This window comes from Chiloscyllium punctatum, chromosome 3 (assembly GCF_047496795.1).
Source record: "Chiloscyllium punctatum isolate Juve2018m chromosome 3, sChiPun1.3, whole genome shotgun sequence".
Lineage (NCBI taxonomy): Eukaryota > Metazoa > Chordata > Chondrichthyes > Orectolobiformes > Hemiscylliidae > Chiloscyllium > Chiloscyllium punctatum.
Genome location: NC_092741.1, coordinates 67,389,797 through 67,407,720, shown reverse-complemented (window position 1 = coordinate 67,407,720; position 17,924 = coordinate 67,389,797). Strand labels below are relative to the sequence as shown.

Sequence of the window (17,924 nt, the reverse complement as noted above, 5' to 3'; positions counted from 1 at the left end):
CACGTTTGATCAGTCATGATCGTATTCAATGGCAGAACAGGCTTGATGGTCCAAATGGCCTAGTCCTGCTCTAATTTCTTCTGATTTTACATTTAAATTATAGCCACTGTTGGTGATTTGGGAAGCATGGGAGCCAGAGAATGCACAAGACAGAATCCTCAATTGGGAAAGTGATAATGAGTAGATAACCTGCTTTAGGGATGCTAGTTGATCCTGGAGGAATGCTGTCTCATTTTTACTGTATCAGTTGTATATGGTAGAAATGACAAATAAAAGCTTCTCTCTCTCTTGGTCAGGAAACTTGAGAGAATTTTCCTGGACTTGTGTATTGTTTAAAAAAATCTGGACTCATTGACAATCAAGTTCAGGCTTGTTAGGGGGCTCACATTGTAGTGCATTTGTGTGGATTGAAAGCCATATATGTTAATACACAAGACCCTGTTCTTTGTGGACAGAAATAACATATACACACACTATGTGTTTCAAATCCACAAGCATGTGACAGCCATTCTCTGGTTCCGTTCTCAGGGCAATGTTTTGATTAATTAGTGTCAACCTGCCTGGTGTCTGGCAGTTAGCTGTCAGTCATCACCTAATGGGTGCATTCTTCATAGCAACACCTTGATCAATCACAATCTGCTTGCACATGAAATGTAGGTTTAATTTTACATTTTGCAGATTATCCTGATGAGTTCAAGAGTAGAGGTTTTTCCAAAATATGTCTTTATATGTAGCAGTTTTCAAGTTCTGTCCTTCCAAATGACTATTTTGTAATCTTCTTCAAGAGTCCCATGATCTAATTTAAATCCACTCCAAGTAACAAGAGATTAAATTTAATGTCTCATCCAAAAGACAAAATTTCTAGCAGTGCAGCACTCTTTCAGGATTAAACTAGAGTACACCGAGAGTTACCACCCAGCTCATGCACTTTGCTGAACTTTGTGACGAGTCCTTTTGGATCCTGGGCATTCTATTTTCCAGTAGGATTGAATCATGCTACTTCAAGGCCAATCTTCTTCTACCGTGCACCCGGAGTACAGTCAGAACTCCACGTCATAACATATCTAAAAGGCAGAGATTTGGTTTGCCTGATCTCCCCCTCCCTTACCTTTCCCTGGAAATCTTTCAGAAGGTAAAGGGTGGTGTAACGGTGGGGGAAGATGGCTCAGTGTAAACAGGGGTACACGTTCCAAGCTGCTGTTCTGGTGCTGTAGAAAAGCCCCTACCTCTGGCTGGGAAAATCTGGATTCAAGTCCCACCTGTCCCTGAGGTATGTCATAACATAACTACACAGGTTGAATAAACAACTACATTCGAAATAAGTCTTTACGGGCGAAGCTTTTATTTTGTTTTCCCTTCTTTAAAGTCTCGTGCATATACACATCGGGTCTCTGTTCCTGCACCCATTGTAAACCAGTATCATGTCATTGACATTAGGTCTCCTTATTCTGCCGGCCATTTGGCACACATTACCTCAGCACGGGCGTCTGCCCACTCCGCTTTTGTACCGTATCCATTAATGTTATGGACAGACTTCCAGCTCGCGGTTCTAGCTGCAAGGTAACACGCCCCGGCACTTTCTGCTCAGTGTGTTACACAATTACAAAGTCTGGCGTCATTGCTGAAATGAATTATCCCGACATATGTTGCCGAGATACTGCTGACTATTTGAACATAATTGACATTCGATGAAGCTTGTAAAGACGCGAGGAGCAGATGCGAGTGGAGAGCGAACTGTTGCAGAGGGAGCTTGGCAGGATCTGGACTTCACTCACCTCAATCTCTTCCAGGCTCGGCTCGGCTGGAGATACCAGCGGAGTTCCCAAGCTGACAACACAACCTCATCAACTCACGGACAGGTCTCACTCAAATCCAGCTGCCTGTCCCTTGCCCAGCACATTCGCTGACCTCCGCAAAAGCCAAGACCTCTGAAAGGAGGGGAGGCGTGTCAGCGTGTTGTTAGAAACACACACTGAGCTCACAGCAGCCAGCCAGGGAGATACAGAAGGAGTATTATCAAAGAACTCCTCCGACATAAAGCAGGTAAGGGTTGAATTAAGTTAAGATACTAAATAAGTATAAGAAAAGACATTTATGTATTGTCAATACAGAATATCACAAAGTTTTATCATTACCTATGTTATAACCGTACGTGTGTATCAATTTGCTTTACCGATTACATTAGTTCACTGTTGGGACACATCTGCAACATTAGATCATTGAAAATCATACAAGTCCAGTTATGGTTCGAGTAGTGGTTTGGACAGACAGGTAAAGCTGGGATCTGTTAGCCGGTGATTCATAATCTAACTTTATAACCACTCCTGCCCAAACCTGTTCGTGATCGATAAAATGGAACTTTCACCCTCACTAATCCAAAATCTGGTTTCCAGCATCTGCAGTCATTGTTTTTACCCAGTCATTGTTTTTACCTCACTGACCAGCAGAGTGTACAAACCAAACTGGGAGAGACTTCTGCTGCTTGCGATTTTCTGGTGTTTAAGAAACTCGAGATCCTCTATCGAGTGCCGACAAACCAATGAATCACTACACCGGCAGCAAGGGAAACTAATAAATATTTTGCGTGCATTGAAGAAAAGAGCGGCGGCCTCTTTGCACCAGAGTTACGCCATGATTGCAGCAGCATTTGAGAAAGCGAAGGCATATTAAGAAGTTGGTATTCATATTAAGAAGTTGGTATTGTACCAGAAACTAGTCGGTAAGTTTGTTGGCTTCTTTCAGACAGTTGATTGCAGTTCCCTTCAGAATTACTCGGACAGAAAAGGTGGCAAGAGACATTAGGGAAAGTACTGACGGCCTATCAGATCAGTAACTATTGCAAGGAACAGTTCTGCCTGAACAAAATGTTATTTAAAGATATATACGTTTCATACAGGTTGCCGTCTTGCAGACCTGCTGAGCATCACTAAAAAGAGGTGTCAAGGTAGTTGTGTTTAAATTCTGCTCCCTCCTCGCTCGTTATCCTGTTTCTGGGCATTATCAGCCTCAGGCCAGTAACTATCGAGAGGATATTAACGCTGGAGAACGCTCAGATGAAACCCAATTCTGTCCCCACCCAGCACGGGAAGGTAGGTTAAAAAGCTTCATAGCGAGCACGTTATCCATCAAATGAATATTGTTTAATTGATGCTCAATGTGCTGTCAGCTTAATGTTGTGCAAATGAAATATAAACGTGACTCATTTAAATTTGAGCACAACCGATAATTAATGTTTGATTATATAAAGCGTGCTAGGTACATCAATGTTGTCAGCACTGAGACACCACCATCCCGCCTGAGGGGCGAATGGACAGTAACAATCTCAGAAGCGTCCGTTCAGCAGATTCACCGTCGCTTCGAATCTCTGTGGGCAACAGTTCAAGAGAAACGGTGGAGCAGCGGAAGAGGCTGGGGAAGATGCGGCATAATAATTGCCCTCCGTCTGGAAACAAAATCAAAATTCCGAAATAAAAACATGCCCCCCCCCACCCCGAAAGTTCGGAACAAGAAACTCGGTCGATCTGGCAATATCTGTGGAGAGGGAAACAGGGTTTGATGTCTCCTGGTCAAACAGGAGCTTCAGGTCTGCAGGAAATGCTGTTCATTGGTAGAATTAACGGAGTCTCCTATCATGTTCTCAGTATTTTCCTGAATTTTGGAAAGGTTCCTCTTTCTCCTTTGGTGACACTTTTGGTGGAATACACCGATTTTTAATCAGTCACGAACGGTTACGTAGAGAAAACAGGAAAGTGGCGATGATGTCATGATCCCATGAAAAGGAGCAGACTGGATGGGCTGAATGGCCTACTTCTACTCCCATGTCTCATGCTGCTATGATCCGAGACAGTAACCATTCAGGACACAATTCATAATTGTTATTTTGACTTTTTGCCCTGTCTTAAACAACCCTTGCGGCACTATAGTAGACCAGGGTTCAATCCTACCTACGCCAAAAGCATGTGTTAACATCTCTGAACAGCTTGATTTAGAAAATATCTACCTTGTAACCCTGCATTTCCCATGGCTAATCCATCTAGCTTGCACATCCCAGGACAGTATAGAAAATTTTATTGTTGAACCTTTTTTAAAACCAAAATGAGTTTAATGCCAATAAAACAATTCATTGTATTGCAGTTCCAACCTCCACAACTGAAGGTGAAGGAAATATTCCTTTAAATCAAAAACCGAAGGAACTGCAGATGCTGGAAGTCAGAAACAAAAACAGAAATTGCTGGAAAAGCTCAGCAGGTCTGGCAGCATCTGTTGAGGGAAATCAGCGATAATGTTTCAGGCCAGTGACCCTTCACTGGACCCAACATGTTAATTCTGATTTCTCTTCACAGATGCTGCCAGATCTGTTGAGCTTCTCCAGAACTATTGTTTTGTCTGTCTGTATTAACTTATGGACTGATTTCAGCAAAACCTGGTGTACAGATAGGTTACGGCAGAAAGAATTACAGCAAAAGTAAATTGCTAGAGAAACTCAGCAGGTCTGGCAGCAACTGTGGGAGAAATCACTGTTAATTTTTTAGTCCAGTGGCTCTTCATCAGAACTGATTAGTTTTTCATGAAGATATAGATGCAGATTTGGATCCTTATTCTGGAATTTTGCAAAGGATCCCTTAACACTGGGAGATAGGGACTTTCTTATAGAGTGTTGTGGTTTGTGTTATTTAGAATGCTGTGGATTGTTTTAGAATAATATGGATTGTCTTGGCTACTGTGATAGAATTAGCTTTCAAATCATAGAATTCCTACACGTGGAAGCAGGCCATTCAACCTATCAAGTCCACACCAACCCTCCAAAGAGTATCCCACCTATACTCACCATCCTAGCTTATCCTTGTAACCCTGCATTTCCCGTGGCTAATCTACCTAGCTTGCACATCCCAGGAAAGTATGGACAATTTTGCATGGCCAACCTATCAAGCCTGCACATCTTTGGACTGTGGGAGGAAACCAGAGCACCTGGAGAAAACCCACTGCAAGCAGAGTTTTCACAGCCGGTTGTTGAAAGTGGATTGGCTTAAAGTGAGATGGAAACTCTTAATAAGAAGATTTATTTCTGGTTTTGTAATTACAGAGCATCAAGCAGGCAGTGAAAACCCTTAGGAAGAAACTGTGTAATTACAACTGCATTGAATTAAAACAGCATATAACACATATGTAATCTACAGAGTGTCCTCTTCACTTAGTTTATAACAATGAATGATAACCTGATAGTTTCACCATAAAATGACATCTTTCCAAGATGTGTAAATGATCTTTCACTCAATACCTACAGAATTTCCCACATATATAATGGCCAATGATGCTAACAGATTTGGAAAAAAGCTGTTGCTGAGAATATAAAGGTAAATAGAGAACCCTGACATTTTTTAATGGATGACAGTATAGAGGATGAGCAGATAGGTAAGAGCCTATGGGACCAAAAGAAATTTGTTTATTTGGATCCAGGGTTGTTTGAGTGGCAAGAAGCAGGGGTAATATTTGAGGAGTGTTTTTGTGATTGGAAGCCTGTGTCTAGTGCTGTTCCTCAGGGATCAGTATTGGGTTTTCTGCTGTTTGTGGTACATATAAATGATTTAGACTTGAATATATGAGGTTCTGGATTAGTGGTGCTGGAAGAGCACAGCAGTTCAAGCAGCATCCAAGGAGCAGCAAAATCGACGTATCAGGCAAATGCCTTTCACGTCGATTTCGCTGCTCCTTGGATGCTGCCTGAACTGCTGTGCTCTTCCATCACCACTAATCCAGAATCTGGTTTCCAGCATCTGCAGTCATTGTTTTTACCTCATTTGTACCTTGAATATATGAGGGCTGACCAGTAAGTTCACAAATGACATGACAATTTATGGATGGTAAATAGTGAGGAAGGTAGTGTTGATGTTCACTGGTCCATTAAGGTAGCAGGACAGGTAGTTAAGGTGGTTAAGAAGAAATATTGGATACTTACCTTTATTAGATGAGGCATAGATTTTAAGAGCAGGGAGACAATGTGGGAACTGTAAAAAATATTGGTTAGGCCACAGCTAGAGTATTATGTGCAGTTCTGAATTCCACATTATGGAAGGGATATGATTGCACTGGAGATGTTGCCGAGGAGATTTATCAAGATATGGTCTGGGTGGCAGTGTTTCAGTTATGAAGAGATTCGATAGACTAGGATTCTTTTCTTTGGAGCGGAGGAAACTAAGTGGGGGGCACAATTGAGATAGGAATAATTTGATCAAGGATAGTCAGCATGGTTTTGTAAAGGGCAGTCCTGCCTAACAAACCTTATTGAATTCTTTGAGAAGGTGACTAAGGAGGTGGACGAGGGTAAAGCGGTAGATGTGGTGTATATGGATTTTAGTAAGGCGTTTGATAAGATTCCCCATGGTAGGCTACTGCAAAAACTACGGAGGTATGGCATTGAGGGTGCATTAGAGGGTTGGATTAGGAATTGGTTTGCTGGAAGAAGACAGAGGGTAGTAGTTGATGGTAAAGGTTCATCTTGGAGTGCAGTTACTAGCGGTGTTCCGCAAGGATCTGTTTTGGGACCATTGCTGTTTGCCATTTTTGTAAATGACCTGGAGGAGGGGCCAGAAGGTTGGGTGAGCAAGTTTGCGGATGATACGAAAGTCGGTGGAGTTGTTGACAGTGAGGAAGGGCGTGGCAGGTTAAAGCGGGACATAGATAAGCTGCAGAGCTGGGCAGAAAGGTGGCAAATGGAGTTCAATGTAGGTAAGTGTGAAGTGATTCACTTTGGTAAGAGTAACAAGAAGATGGTATTGGCTAATGGTCGGATACTTGGTAGTGTGGATGAGCAGAGGGATCTTGGTGTCCATGTACACAGATCTCTGAAAGTTGCCACTCAGTAAATAGTGCTGTGAAGAAGGCATATGGCTTACTGGCTTTTATTGGGTTCCGGAGTCCTGAGGTCATGTTGCAGTTGTATAAGACTCTGGTGTGGCCGCATCTGGAGTATTGTGTGCAGTTTTGGTCGCCATACTATAGGAAGGATGTGGAGGCACTGGAACGGGTGCAGAGGAGGTTTACCAGGATGTTGCCTGGTATGGTAGGAAGATCGTACGAGGAAAGGCTGAGGCACTTGGGGCTGTTTTCATTGGAGAAAAGAAGGTTTAGGGGTGACTTGATAGAGGTGTACAAGATGATTAGGGGTTTAGATAGGGTTGACCATGAGAACCTTTTTCCACGTATGGAGTCAGCTATTACGAGGGGGCATAGCTTTAAATTAAGGGGTGGTAGGTATAGGAGAGATGTTAGGGGTAGATTCTTTCCTCAGCAAGTTGTGAGTTCATGGAATGCCCTGCCAGTAGCGGTGGTGGACTCTCCCTCTTTATGGGCATTTAAACGGGCATTGGATAGACATATGGAGGATAGTGGGCTAGTGTAGGTTAGGTGGGCTTGGATCGGCGCAACATCGAGGGCCAAAGGGCCTGTACTGCACTGTATGTTTCTATGTTCTATGTTCTATAAACAAAATTATGGGAGGCATAGGTAGGAAGAAACTTGTCCCCTTGGAGGGATAAATGACCACAGATTTAAAGCATGGAAGGGGCAGGAGATTTAGAGGGGGTGTGAGAAAAATATTTTTCACCCAGAAGAAGGTGGAATCTGGTGGTCACTGCCTAAGACAGTGGTGGAGGCAAAAACCTTCACAACATTTAAGAAGTATTTAGACGTACACTTGCAATATTAAGATATGCAAGGCTATGGGCCAGATGTTGGAAAATGGGATCAGAACAGTTGGCGCTTGTTTTTGACCAGCTCAGGTTTGATGAGCTCTAGGGCCTTTCTCTGTGATGGAGAGACTGTAACTGTATAGAAATGCAATAATTCAGTTGGATTCTGTTGCTGTGGTTAGACCATATCAATGGATGGGCACATGAATTTTGTTTTGGCTGTGGAGGTTAGAAATTTTTATAATTTTAATATGTTTTAAAAGTGTGTACTTCTATGCACTTCCTACAAAACCTACTTTCTGCTGTCAAGTTCTCTCTATGAATTTCAATGTACATATATATTATGACTACTGTTCATATAACAGTCCCAAAGTAATTGCATCCTGCCACCCATGTGGTATTGCAGTTCAGTTCTGCACCACTCAACTCTCAGGAGAAATTATTATGTTCCACATATTTCTGTGAGAAAATATTACAGCCACTCATCGATGACTTTAAAGGCAGGGAACACATAAAATACAGCACATGATCTGACACTGCCTACTCACCCTTCTCAACTTGTCTCCCACTTTACGGAGAAACATAGGAACAGGAGTTGACCATTCAGCTCCTTAAGCCTGTTCCGTCATTCAACGAGATGTTGGCTGATCTATGGCCTAACTTCATATACCTACCTTTGGCCCATATCCCTTCATACGTTTGTTTAACAAACGATTATCTCTCTCAAACATAAAATTAACAACTGAACTAGCATCAACTGTCTTCTGTGGAAGAGACTTCAAACCTCTACCATCCTTGGAGTATGGAAGTGCTTCTCAATATCTCTCCTCCATGGTTTGGCCTAATTCTCAGAGTATGTCCCCTAGTTCTAGAAGCTCCAACCAGTGGATCTACTCTGTCTTTTCCTGTAAATATCCTGAAGACTTTGATCAAATCACCCTTTAACCTCTGAAATTCTAGACAAAGCAAACATAATTTATAAATTCCCTTCATAACGTAATCCCTGAAGTCCAACTATCATTCTTGTAAACCTACGTTGTATTTCCTTCAAGGTCAATATATCCTTCCAAACATATGATGCACAGATCTCCTCCAAGTGGTGCCTCACCAGGGATTTGTATAGCTGCCACATGATTCTGCATCCTTATAATGCAGTCCTCTAGATATAAAAGCTAGCACACCATTAGTCATCTTAAATATGAAAATGTTGGCCATTTCAGTTCCTCACTTCACCTCTATCACTAATGCACCTTGTTGGTGGGAAGTCTTCATTCAGTGAGTAGTAAGACAGCTTTAGTTAGTGAATTTTGAGAAGAAAGGTTGCTCAGGTTGAGGTTCTGGCTGTAGGATTGCTTGCTGAGCTGGAAGGTTCATTTTCAGACGTTTCATCACCACACTAAGTAATATATTCAGTGAGCCTCCAAATGAAGCACTGGTAGTGTAGCCTGCTTTCTGTTTATATGTTGGAGTTTCCTTGGGTTGGTGATGCCATTTCCTGTGGTGGTATCATTTCCAATGTTGATGTCATTTCCTGTTCTTTTTCTCATGGGATTGTATATGGGATCTAAGTCAATATGTTTATTGATAGAGTTCCGGTTGGAATGCTATGCTTCGAGGAATTATTGTGTGTGTCGCTGTTTGGCTTGTCCCAGGATGGATGTGTTATCCCAGCCAAAGTGTACCCTTCCTCATCCGTATGTAAGGATATTAGTGAGAGTGGGTCATTTCATTTTTTGGCTAGTTGATGTTCATGTATCCTGGTGGTTAGTTTGCTGCCTGTTTTTCCAATGTAGTGCTTCTTACAGTTCTTGCAAGGTATTTTTAGGTGACATTAGTTTTGCTTGTTGCCTTTATAGGGTCTTTCAAGTTCATTTGCGGCTATTTTAGTGTGTTGGTGTGTTTGTGGGCTACCATGATGCCAAGGGGTGTGAGTAGTATGGCAGTCATTTCCATCCTAGGACAAGCCAAACAGAGACATACACAAGAATTCCTAGAAGCATAACATTCCAACTGGAACTCAATCAACAAACACATTGACTTGGATCCCATTTACCATGCCCTGAGAAAAAGAACAGGAAATTACATCACCATAGGAAATGATGTCACCACAGGAAATGACATTACCAACCCAAGGAAACCCAAACATATAAATTCATTTGGAGGCTCACTGAAGATGTTACCTAGTATGGTGGTGAAATGTCTGAAAACGAACCTTCCAACTCAGCGAGCAAGCCTACATCCAGAGCTTTAGCTGAACAGGATGATGTTGAGAAAGGAGAAGGTTCTGTTTTGGGCTGTTCTCTCTGCCTTTCATACCCTTCTTTGGCCTCTCCATCCTCACTCCCCAAACTCCTCACTCCTCATATGGAGGCCAGACAACCAGGTCCTTTTACACTTTCCACTAGTTCATCAACTTCGGAGACTTTTTTTAATTTCAAAAATATACTTTATTCATAAAATGATTTGATGGTCTGTACATTTGGTCATGCCATACATATGTCAACATTTACATACACAGATCAGAAGTTATCATTGTTATGTACAGGTCTGTGCATTTCTCAATCTTATGCATATATTTGGCTGAGGCATCAGCAGAGCCCAAAAAACGTCCGCATGGGCCCCCTGTTCTTCTTTAGGCAGGCCGATCTTACACGGTGGTCTTTCCCCACCGCGCCTTGGCGGCAGCTGCCCCAAGCTTCAGCGCGTCCCTCAACACGTAGTCTTGGACCTTGGAATGTGCCAGTCTGCAACACTCAGTCGGGGTCAACTCCTTCAGCTGGAAGATCAACAGGTTTCGGACCGCCCAGAGAGCGTCCTTCACCGAGTTGATGATCCTCCAGGCTCAGTTAATGTTCGTCTCGGTGTGAGTCCCGGGGAACAGGCCGTAGAGCACGGAGTCCCGCGTCACGGCACTGCTCGGGACGAACCTCGACAAGCACCACTGCATTCCTCTCCAGGCTTCCTTTTAACTTCGGAGACTGTTTTTTTTTATTTCAAAAGTATACTTTATTCATAAAATGATTTGATGGTCTGTACATTTGGTCATGCCATACATATGTCAACATTTACAAACACAGATCAGAATTTATCATTGCTATATACAGGTCTGTGCATTTCTCAATCTTATGCACATATATTTGGCTGAGGCATCAGCAGAGCCCAAAAAACGTCCGCATGGGCCCCCTGTTCTTCTTTAGGCAGGCCGATCTTACACGGTGGTCTTTCCCCACCGCGCCTTGGTGGCAGCTGCCCCAAGGTTCAGCGCGTCCCTCAACACGTAGTCTTGGACCTTGGAATGCGCCAGTCTGCAACACTCAGTCGGGGTCAACTCCTTCAGCTGGAAGATCAACAGGTTTCGGACCGCCCAGAGAGCATCCTTCACCGAGTTGATGATCCTCCAGGCGCAGTTAATGTTCGTCTCGGTGTGAGTCCTGGGGAATAGGCCGTAGAGCATGGAGTCCCGCGTCACGGCGCTGCTCGGGACGAACCTCGACAAGCACCACTGCATTCCTCTCCAGACTTCCTCTGCATAGGCACATTCCAGAAGGAGGTGTGTGACAGTCTCGTCCCCACCGCAGCCACTTCGAGGGCAGCGTGTGGTGTGGCAGAGAGTCCGGGCATGCATGAAGGATCTCACAGGCAGAGCCCTTCTCACTACCAGCCAAGCCACATCTTGGTGCTTATTGGAAAATTCTGGCAATGAGGCATTCTGCCAAATGGCTTTGACAGTCTGCTCAGGGAACCGCTCGACAGGATCCGCCCTCTCCTTTTCCCGAAGGGTCTCAAGGACACTACGTGCTGACCACTTCCTGATGGACTTGTGGTCAAAGGTGTTTTTCCTCATAAATTTCTCCACGAAGGACAGGTGATACGGAACGGTCCAACTACTCAGAGCGTTCCGCGGCAGCGAGGCCAGGCCCATCCTTCGCAACACCGGGGACAGGTAGAACCTCAGTACGTAGTGACACTTGGTGTTTGCGTACCGGGGATCCACGCACAGCTTGATGCAGCCACACACAAAGGTGGCCATCAGGGTGAGGGTGGCATTGGGTGTGTTTTTTCCCCCATTGCACCGGTCTTTATACGTTGTGTCTCTTCGGACCCGGTCCATCTTTGATCTCCAAATGAATCGGAAGATGGCCCGGGTGACTGCGGCGGCACAGGTTCTGGGGATAGGCCAGACCTGTGCCACATACAGCAATACTGAAAGTACCTCACACCTGATGACCAGATTTTTTCCCGCGATGGAGAGCGACCGTTGCCCCCATCTGCCTAGTTTCTGTCTCATCTTCCTGATCCGCTCCACCCAGGTCTTGGCGCACGCCCCAGCCCCCCCGAACCAAATACCCAGCACCTTCAGGTGATCAGTCCTGACGGTGAAGGGGATAGAGGATTGGTCGGCCCAGTTCCCGAAGAGCATGGCCTCGCTCTTGCCTCGGTTTACCTTGGCCCCTGAGGCCCTTTCGAACTGGTCACAGATGCACATGAGTCTGTGCACGGACAGCGGATCCAAGCAGAAAACAGCGACGTCATCCATGTACAGGGAGGCTTTAACCTGTAGGCCCCCGCTGCCAGGAATAGTCACCCCTCTCAGGCTCGCATACTTCCTGATGGACTCGGCAAATGGCTCTATGCAACACACAAACAAGGCGGGTGAGAGGGGGCATCCCTGCCTGACTCCAGATCTTACAGGGAAGCTATCTAATTCCCACCCATTGATTGAGACTGCACTGACAATGTTGGTGTAGAGCAGTCTGATCCAATTTCCGATTCCCTCCCCAAAGCCCATTTTGGAGAGGACATCCCTCATATATGTATGCGATATCCTGTCAAAGGCTTTCTCCTGGTCCAGGCTGATGAGGCAGGTGTCCACCCCCCTGTCCTGCATGTAGGCGATCGTATCCCTGAGGAGTGCAAGACTCTCAGAGATCTTCCTGCCCGGTACAGCACAGGTTTGGTCCGGGTGGATCACCGATCCCAGAGCAGACCTGACCCGGTTGGCGATGACCTTTGACAAGACTTTGTAGTCTGTATTTAACAGTGAGATTGGTCTCCAATTTCTAATTTCCTCCCTCTCCCCCTTCCGCTTGTAGATGAGGGTGATGATGCCTTTCCTCATGGATTCACTCATGGTACCTGCCCGAAGCATACTGACATACACCTCCAGCAGGTCCTGGCCAATCAAGTCCCAAAGAGCGGAATAAATCTCGACCAGTAAGCCGTCGCTTCCGGGAGTTTTATTCTTTTTGAAGGACTCGAGGGCCTTGGTCAGCTCATCCAGAGATAGCGGCTGGTCCAGCCTCTCTCGTGTTCCGTCATCTAGGACCTCCGTGATAGAGGACAGGAACGACTGGGAGGCCGCGCTGTCGGTTGGCTTCGAGTCATACAGGCTGGCATAGAAGGATTTGCTGATCCTCATGACGTCAGCCTGAGATGATGTTACCGAGCCATCTTCTTTCTTCAGGCTGCTGAGCATGGAGCTCTCTTTGTGCACCTTCTGGAAGAAGAAATGTGAGCACGTCTCGTCCTGCTCCACCGAGCGGACCCTGGACCGGAAGATTATCCTGGAGGCCTCCGAGGCAAAGAGCAAGGCTTGCTAGCCCTTCACCTCCTTGAGGTCCTCCGTGACATCGACCCCCATCGTCTGCAGCAGGAGCAGGTTCTGCATACTTTCCTGGAGCTGGGACAGTTTTCCCTGCCTCTCTCTTGCCTCCTGGACACCTTTGAGGATAAAGAACCTCTTGATGTTCCCTTTTACCATTTCCCACCAGTCTGCTGGAGACTCAAAGAGGGGCTTCACGGTTCTCCAAACTGCGTAATCCCTCTTGAGCTCTTCAATGTTTCCCGGGGTCAACAGCTTAGTGTTCAGTTTCCACGTTCCCTTGCCCGCCCGCTGTTCGTCCTGTAGGTGACAGTCGGCCAGCAGGAGGCAGTGGTCAGAGAAGAACACCGGCTTGACGTCGGTGGATCTGACCGAGAGCGTTCGGGACACAAACAGGTAATCTATCCTTGAGCGGATAGACCCGTCTGCCCGTGACCAGGTGTATCTACGCTGCGCTCCATCTGCAGGGTTGCTGAAGACGTCGTGCTTGTAGTCCCAGAAGTAGCCACCACTCAAACCTGGCGCTGCTGGGACTGCAGTGCTGTCCTCCTTCCAACATTGTCCAGTACCTCTCTAAGTAAGGATGTCCTCCCCTGATAGGGGACAAAAGTTCATAGAATTCCTAGAGTATGAAAATAGGTCAATTTGGCCCAACAAGTCCACACCAACTTTCCGAAGTGCATCGCACCCAGACTCAACACCCCACCCTATTGCTGTACCCCTATTTTCCCATGGCCAATCCACCTAAGCTACACATTGTTTGATTTAGCCATAACCAATTAAAAGCCAGCTGAAAGTAACTAGGTGTGGGAGAAACAACAGTGAGGATGCATTTTATTGAGGGGGTGGGTGGGAAATCCTGCAACTTTCAACTACTGTTATCTGTGAAGCAGGATGAGCAAGAGTAAGAAAAAATAGAAATGGGTAAACAACTATGATGACTTTGTTCACTCCAATTTGATACCTGTTTAAAGAAAAAGAATATTTAATTTTGTAAACATACAGACAGCTTCTAATTGACACCCATTATTAAAGAATTTTAGAGCATGCATCCTTTCTTAACGATACTGGTGAGGCATAGCAAAGGACAGAGTTTATAAACACAGGAATAGATTTCCTTGCGTCAATCACTAACCTTCAAATTTAAAGTTTGCAATGTAATGCAAAACAATGTTACCAGAAATGGGTGTCTACAAACCTCACAAAACCCAAATTGTCTGGCGGTTTGTACTGTGATGGATATCAAGATTCAGGAGCAAACCAAAGCATATACTTCAACTCAGACCACTGGGGAGCCCTAATTTTTCCTGCTATAGTACAGTGAAATTCTACATACCCCATGCACAATGACAATATAGACTGATGATATTCTTCTCTGTCACGATGTATAAAACCACTATAGGATGGTACTGAATTTCACTTACATGGCTGGGTAATTTAGAAGAAGGAAAAATACTTACCAATCAAAATAACTGAAGATAAAAATGAAATGCAGGGTTTGAAAAAAAAGCAGAAAAACCCAACAACAAAGAAATAGACCCATCACGGGTTGAAACCAAACATTTTATTTTAAAATGTAGTGCTTAAATCAAAGACATATAAATAAAACAAAAGCAGGCTTGGGCCAGGTTTAAGTCCAAAATGCTGAATAAAGGAATGGTGTTGGCTCTGTGTGAAAACCAAAGAACCAGAAAAGATGGAGGGGAATGGGACAAGACCAAAGTAATATATTGAGCAAAGAACCAAAACTGCGAAAGCTGTGCTGATGGAGAGTGGTAACTAGGGCAGCAAATTTAAAGATATATTTAACATTTATTTTGAAAACAACACAAATTAGAAAATTCAAAGCACACAATTTTTTTTCCAGTTTATGACAACTTAAAATCATAGAAGGAGCAAAGAACTATAGGTAGTAAAATGTGGCTGAATCATGGAAACTGAGGGCTGAAGGAAATATTATTCCATTCCCTGGGAAGGGGGAGCAACTATATAGTGATAATCTGTTGTTTTCTAACAGTGTTGATATTATGAATGGTAACAGCATGAAATAAGATTTGTGAAAGGAAAACATGAACACATGCAAACATTTAAATAAAACCAACAAGTTTCCCCTTGTCGTATTCACAGCAGGTCAGACAATGCACTATTTTATAACAGTAAAGTAGGGACATATCTTTATACTGAATGAAACAGTTAGGACGGAATCTTGCAGGGGTCTGAGCAATATGGGCTATGGTGAGATTTGCAGCAGAATTGGACAAGAATTCCAGTGAGGCCCGTCTTGTTGTCAAGGGACCTTTTATGCTTTTGGCAAACAGCGCAGCACATTTCTCACTTGGCAGCAGTGGGTGACTAATTAAGGGGATTATTTCCGATTAAATGGCTTTTTAAAAGCCCAACTCTGTTCTTTCATATGCAGCTTCCTATCTTATTAGCACACCAAGCAAATTAGAGAATTCAGCTTGGAAATCAGACTGGGCACCAGGCAATTTCAGCTTGCAGGCTGCGCTGAAGGATCCCTGTGTTGGCATCGGTTACCAACATCTCATGGCAGCACCATGAATACTGGCCATATACATCCCACATTCACAAACATATGTGTCAACCTCGAAGAACCCTGGTGACGCATCTTAGATTCACTTCTGCAATTTAATGCTGTATCGGAAACTATCATTGAAACACTGCTGCAAGGACACCGTGCACTCATTGTCACACACCTAGCTCAGACTGGGACTGGACCAGGCTGTAGGTCCACTTGATACCTCATTCTCATAGTTCTCAATCACTCTGAGCTTATCTGGAGGCTCTCGCCATTCATGCCTTGACATAACAATTTTATGCTCATATTACTTCTGTTCAGCAGGGACCCAAAAGGAAGGCAGCTTGTCAGCAAGCCTTAGTCAGGTCAAGGGAGTCAGTCTTTGCATAGGGATTCTTGACACAGTAAGTCAAGGGCAGCCTCTGTTACCAATCCATTGGCTTGGACACAATCATTCAGCTAGGAAAAAGTAAGGACTGCAGATGCTGGAGATCAGCGTTGAAAAGCGTGGTGCTGGAAAAGCACAGCAGGTCAGGCAGCATCCGAGGAACAGGAGAATCTACATTTCAGGATAAGCCCTTCATCAGGATTGACAAAGGGCTGATAAAGGGTTTATGTCTGAAACATCAACTCTCCTGTTCCTTGGATGCTGCCTGACCTGCTGTGCTTTTCCAGCGCCACATTTTCGACACAGTCATTCAGCTACTTGGGCAGTCAGGGTCAGGCTGCTCTGCAATAAAAGAGGTGATTTACTGAATGTTGAGTAACCTACCACCTGTTTTATGCCTTTCTGCCTAATTGGGGATTTTTTTTCATTCTAGACTGTGAGAGAGGTAGAGTCATAGTCATACAGCACAGAAACACTCCCTGCTACTCATCCATGCCTACAAAGCTTCCCAAACTTAATTAATCCCACATTCCTGTATTTAGCTCACATCACTCTAAACCTTTCCTATTCATGTCCACATCCAAATGTCTTTTAAATGTTGTAACTGTGCCTGTATCTACCACTTCCTCTGGCAGTTCATTCCACATATGAACCACCCTCTGTGTGGAAAAGTTGCCCCTCAGGTCCCTTTAAATATTTCTCCTCTCACCTTAAAAATATGCCCCCTAGTTTTGGACTCCCCCACCACAAGGAAAAGACCTTTGCTATCCACCTTATCTATGCCCCTCATGACTTTATAAACCTCCACAAGGCCAAAGAGCCACACAGTCATACCACTCCTCAATCTCCTAAGCTCCAGTGAAAAAGGCCTGTCCAGCCTATCCTTATAACTCAAATCCACCAGTCCAGGCAACATCCTGCTAAATCTTTTCTGCACCCTCTCCATTTTCATAATGTCCTTCCTGAAGCAGTGTGACCAGAACTGGATAAAGTACTCCAAAAGTGGCCTCACCAACATCCCGTACAACTCCAACTTTACATCCAAACTCCTATACTCAATGGACGGAGCGTGCTAAATGCCTTCTTAACCACCCTGTTGATCTGTGATGTAGCTTTCAGAGAATTATGTAACTAAACCCCTAGGTCTCTCTGTTCAACAACACCACCCCGGGCCCTATCACTATTAACTGTGTAAGCCCAGCGCTCATTTGTTTTACCAAAATACAATACCTCGCATTTATCCAAATTAAACTCCATCTGCCACTCCTCAGCCCATTGGCCTAATTGATCAAGATCTCTTTGCAATCTTAGGTAACCTTCTTCACCGTCAACAATATCACCCAATTTGGTGCCATCTGCAAACTTACTAACCATGCCTCCTAAATTCTCATCCAAATCCAAGATGTGAAATGAGTGACACAACTGTTACATTTGGTGTGAGGTGTCCCAAGTAAATGAGGGGGCAGAACAGTGGGAAGGGTTAATTGTGTCAAGAGTTGTGGTCAGTGAAAGCAAGTGAGAGGAGACGTTGCAGGTTTTACTAGAGGAATAGAGCACGAGCCTTGGTGGGAGGTGGGTACAGGAACAAAGATAGAGAGATTGTGAGGCATCAGAGGGAAAGTAATGGCACTAAATTTGGCATGATGTCACTGACTATCTTCTGACGTTGCTGGGCATTCCTTCAGATAGCTGAGGCTGCTTTAACTG

General features: G+C 44.5%; 1 protein-coding gene across 4 annotated transcripts in view; it reads left to right on the top strand.

Moving 5' to 3' along the window:
- Positions 1 to 1,636: 1,636 nt before the first annotated feature.
- Positions 1,637 to 17,924, top strand: part of mchr2a (melanin concentrating hormone receptor 2a) — a 58,108-nt gene continuing 41,820 nt past the window's right edge. For 2 of the 4 annotated variants that reach the window (XM_072549630.1, XM_072549626.1), the window contains exon 1: positions 1,637 to 2,043. The gene's annotated coding sequence lies outside the window, so the exon portion shown is untranslated. Of the gene's footprint in view, positions 2,044 to 2,660; positions 2,720 to 2,896; positions 3,090 to 17,924 lie in introns of those variants that run through there. The other 2 variants (XM_072549627.1, XM_072549628.1) reach the window with 2 other exon arrangements.